The 5,364-nt window shown below is 41.2% G+C and overlaps 1 pseudogene; it reads left to right on the forward strand.

The window, feature by feature from the left end:
• The first annotated feature begins 2,724 nt into the window (after positions 1–2,724).
• Positions 2,725–4,535, forward strand: LOC102488499 (nuclear speckle splicing regulatory protein 1-like; annotated as a pseudogene).
• Positions 4,536–5,364: the final 829 nt, after the last annotated feature.

Consider the following 5,364-nt stretch of genomic DNA (forward strand, 5'->3'; position numbering starts at 1 on the left):
TAATAATAATAATAATAATAAATTATTTTTAAAATAAAAATAAAGCTAAAATAAAATGAATGTGAAAACCTTTATAAGATTATAGTCATTATTTTTGTAATTACATTTCAACTTTGGATGATGTCTGACTCTTGCTATAAAAAGGCAAGTAATTAACAAACAAAATTTTAAATATGTTTTGTTCTCTATATTTGTGATGTTTGGATAATTTTATAATTATAGTTCTTTGTCATTATCTCAAGCATTTTTCTTTCTTTTACTTTTTTTTTTTTAGAGATTTCTGCTATAGGGCATGTGTGCTCGCTGGAGAGAGAGAGTGGGCAGAGAGACAGAGAAAGTGAGAAATCGCCCCTCAGTGGGGATGGCCACGCTATGATCTCTTCTCCTCCATTCTCCACTTGGAATTCTGGGCACGCACACACATGCCCAGAGTGAGATTCAAGTTGCCAGGTCCTGGACTCAAACCAGAGCTGGCCATATGGAGTCCAGTGCCTTAATCACTATGGTTACCTGCTGGCCCCCTCAAGCTTTTTTCTATGTTGCATATGTGGCTTGTAGCCCTGTCAATTATATTCTCAGTCATTACTATTGTAATTATAAGTGATGTTCTTATTGTAATTGTGTGATATTCTCAGTTTAGAAAACTCTTCCCATTTCATATCATTCTTTTCATTTTCTTGGTTTTGAGTTTTTTTCTATTTCTATTTTTAAACAATTTCAAGATTGATAAAAAAATTTATAAAAATAGCATAAAGAAATTCCATATATCCTGCCCCCAGTTTCCTAAGATGTGAGTGTCTTACAGAGTTATAGTGCAAATACCAAAATCAGAAAATTAATATTAATGTGGGCCGGCAGGTGGCGTGGTGGATAAGGGCACTGGACTCTCATATGGCCAACCACGGTTCGAGTCTTGGACCTGGTGGCTTGCTTTCTCATTTTCCCTCTCTCTCCCTCTCTCTGTGTCTTTCTGGTCAAATTAAAAAACAAAATGAATGAATAAATAAAATTAAATAATTCTTTTTTTTTTTAGAGAGAGAGGTTTCCACCATAGGGCGCGTGCGTTCACCAGACAGACAGAGAGAGACAGAGAAACAGAAAGCGAGAAATCCCCCCCCAGGGGGGATGGCCATGCCGCAATCCCTTCTCCTCCATTCTCCTCTCGGAATCTTGGGCACGCACACACCCGCGCCTGGCGTGAGTTTTAAGCCACCAGGTCCAGGATGCAAACCGCGGTCGACTACATGGGAGTCCAGCGACATAGCCATTACACTAACTGCTGGTCCCTAAATAAATAATTCTTAAAAAGAAAAGAAAATTAATATTAATGCACCTTGGAACCAACAGATAATGTAACGATTATGTCATTGGACTACCAACTAGTCGACCACAGTTTTGAGTCCTGGACCCCGTGGCTTAAACCTCATACCCTGCATGTGTGCATGAGTGCCCAAGATCTCTAGAGGAGAATGGAGGAGAAGGGATTGTGGTTTGGCCACCCCCTCTGCAGGGTGATTTCTCGCTTTCTGTCTGTCTCTCTGACGAGTGCACGTGTCCTATAGCAAAAAATCTCTTCCAAAAAAAAAAAAATTAATGCAACTCTGCTTACCACCTTTCACAACTATTTCAGTCCTACCCCTCATCTAATTAGTGTCTTCTTTCTAGTCCAGGACCACAAGTTGCATTTAGTTACTAAGTGTTTCTTTCTTTTTTTATTTTTTAATAATTATTTATTTTGGATCAGTAGATGGTACAATGGTGGTATTGCTGGATTCCCACGTAGTCGACCACAATTCAAGTCCCAGACCCAGCTGTTTAAAACTCACACCAGGCCCATGTGCACTGCCACGCCCTGTCCCGCCCTCCACCCGGGCCATACTCTGTCCACCCTATGCCAGGCCATGCCTGGTGCCCGACCCGCACTCGCCCCCTACCCTGAACACGCCTTATCACGCTCTCCACCCAGCCAAGTCTGGTCCTACCCCTCCCACTATGCCCGGTTTTGCTCTCTGCCCCAGCCACACCCCGTCCTGCCCTCATCCCAGGCCGCGGCCACGCCCTGCCCTGCTCTTGCCTCTCCCCCCCATGCCTCTCCACGCCCTGCCCTGCCCTCCCCCCCCCCGTTAAATAAAATAATTCTTAAAAAAAGATGCATATAGCTGTCACATTAAAAAGGAAATTCATGTACAATAGAAAAATACAAACACAAACACCCCACAATACCCAAATCTGACAAGTATATCTGGTAAGAGATTCCATAGAATACGTTTGAAGATGTGTTTTCTTGCCATTTGCAGTACCTGAAGTGTGCTTTTGAGAGGCCACTGTCATTACATGTATATGTAAAATAAGCCATGTACGTGTACCAATAAGACATCCTGTAGGAAATTCAGTTCAGATTGGACTTCCCGTGTTAGCAATTTAAAATACTTACACAAAGCTACAGAAAGTAATCTTGTTTCCATCTTCATATGATCGTAAGTTTTCTTTTTGCTGTTTATATATTTAAAAAAAAAATATTCAAGTGCTTAAACAATATATAAATACATGGAAATTTTGGGTGGTGGTTTGTGTTTTAAAAGAAACAGCTTCCATGCAGAGAGGGCAGCAAGATGGTGATTCCAGGCAGGAGTGTGGGCTTATTTTGCCAAAGAAAACACAGCTGTTGCACCCTGTTTTGCAAAAACCATCAGTATTTGGGGATGATTCTGATGATGATGATGATGAGACTTCCGTGTGTGAAAGCCTTCAGCGGGAAGCAGCTAAGAAACAGGCCATGAAACAGACAAAACTGGAACTCCAGAAGGCCCTTGCAGAAGATTCCACTGTGTATGAATATGACAGTATTTATGATGAAATGCAGAAAAAAAAGGAGGAAAAATAATCCCAAGTTGCTTTTGGGAAAAGATCGAAAGCCCAAGTATATTCACAATTTACTTAAGGCAGTTGAGATCAGAAAAACAGGAACAGGAAAAAAGAATAGAAAAGAAAATATAGAGAGAATGAGAAACCGAAAAGGGAAAGTTTGATGATAAAGAGGCATGTGTGTGTGACATCTGCTTATAAGAAAAAACTGCAGGAGAGAGCTGAAGAGGAAGAAAGAGAAAAGAGGGCTGCTGCACTGGAAGCACGAAAGATCGCAGTGGATTTTATAGACACCTGTTAAATCAGACAGTTGGTGAAGAGGAAGTACCTAAATGCAGCTTTCGTGAAGCCAGGACTGGGATAAAGGAGGAGAAACCAAGGGGTTATTCCGACGAAATAAGTTCAGAAAACAGAATACCACATGAGAAATGCAGTCTCCAGACCAGTATGAAAGTAGAGGAAAATCCAGATGCAGACAGTGACTTTGATGTTAAGAGCAGCGATGATGATGAAATGGAAGAAAATAAAGTGCACTGCAGAAGGGAAAAAGTCACAGAGACCTTTGACAATGACTCCAAGCATCACAGGAATCAGACTCACTCACGATCATCTAGTGAAGAAAGAGGGCATGGTACCATATGCCACATAAAATCTTCCAAGTCAAGAGGACATGAAAAAAGGGAAGAGGAGCACCGAAAGAGGTGGTCCAGAGACCAGGAGGAGGACTATTGCCCTGACCATGACCTTCGAAAAGAAAAGAAGGATTCTTACAGGCACAGAGAGGTCAGTCATAGAGATTCCCAGTGGAAGAAACATGAACAAGAAGATAAACTGAGGGGAAGAGATCAAAGAGAAAAAAATGACAGAGAATGGAAAAAGTCAGCTAGTGAAGAACGAGGGCATGGTACCATGTGCCACATAAAATCCTCCAAGTCAAGAGGACATGAGAAAAGGGAAGAGGAGCACCGAAAGAGGCGGACCAGAGACCAGGAGGAGGACTATTGCCCTGACCATGACCTTCGAAAACAAAAGAAGGATTCTTACAGGCACAGAGAGGTCAGTCTAGAGATTCCCAGTGGAAGAAACGTGAACAAGAAGATAAACTGAGGGGAAGAGATCAAAGAGAAAAAAATGACAGAGAATGGAAAAAGGAGAACTATTCCCCAAGAGAGCAAGAAAGGGAAAGGCAACGAAATGGTCATGACCGACACAGTGAGAAAGGAGGAGAGAAAGAGGAGAAAAGCAAAACAAAGGAAGAACGTGTGAAAGGGAAGAAGGAAAGATATGAACATAACAGCAAATACAGAGATCGGGAAAAACGAGCACTGAGTGTTCAGTCTTCAGAAAGGAGTCAAGACAGAAGGAAAGCAGCCCAAATTCTAGGGCAAAGGATAAGTTTCTTGACCAGGAAAGATGCAACAAGATGAGAAACACAGAAAAGGACAATGAAAGAAATCCCTCTAGTTCGGAAACATCACTAGGAACAAAACACAGACTCACACAGGAAAGGCAAGAGAAGGGCAAAGAACAAGAGGGACCCCCCCGAGGCAGTGAGCAAGTCTGCAAAGCGAAGCAATGAAGAAACTGTAATGTCAGCTAGAGACAGGTGCTTGGCCAGACAAATGGCACGGGTTAATGCAAAGACCTGGATTGAGAAAGAAGATGATTGATAGCTGCCCCAATAGAAAGATGTATAAAAACACCAAAAAATTGGAACTCCTGGAACTTGCTGTGTGAAAGCATAAAGCATAAAATATCTTCCGTGGTTGGGAAGATATTTTAAAATGTATTTTCAAAGTTCATTTTGGGTTTAGATCTTAAAAGTCAATCCTTTTCTCTTGAATGCTTGGCTACATTTATTATAGGACTCACCTACCAGTGTTATATTCTTGGCTATTTTCAGTAAAGCATATGAGTGTGCTAGATCCTTACAGGTACTTAAGGAGGAAAATTGCTTCTAGTATAACCATTAGAAAGTAATTTTTAAAATTCTTCTAATGTTGGCTTAGTCGCCAGGAGTTGTTTTATAGAAATTGTATTTCAGATAAAAATATGTGGATTTGAACAATAAAGTAGAAAATACTGTTTAATGTTTTAAAGTTTGTATGAAGCGTAAAATTGTATGAAGTATAAAACGTGAATCATACATATTGTGTAAATAACCTTAGCCCATGGCATCCTTGGCTTAAATGAAAATAAAAATAGTGATTAAAAAAAAAGAAAAGAAAAGAAAAGAAAAGAAAAAAGAAACAGCTTCCTGGGGACCAGCAGTTCGCATAATGGCTATGTCACTGAACTCCCACATAGTTGACCATGGTTCAAGTCCCGGACCCAGCGGCTTAAACTCACACCAGGTGTGTGTATGTGTGTGTTTGCGTGCCCAAGATCCCAAGAGGAGAATGGAGGAGAAGGGATTGCGACGTGGTCATACTCCCTGGGGTGGGGGTGGGGTGATTTCTCACTTTCTGTCTCTCTGTCTCTCTCTGTCTTTCTGGCAAG

Source organism: Tupaia chinensis, unplaced genomic scaffold, assembly GCF_000334495.1.
Source record: "Tupaia chinensis unplaced genomic scaffold, TupChi_1.0 Scaffold142716_1, whole genome shotgun sequence".
Classification (NCBI taxonomy): Eukaryota; Metazoa; Chordata; class Mammalia; order Scandentia; family Tupaiidae; genus Tupaia; species Tupaia belangeri.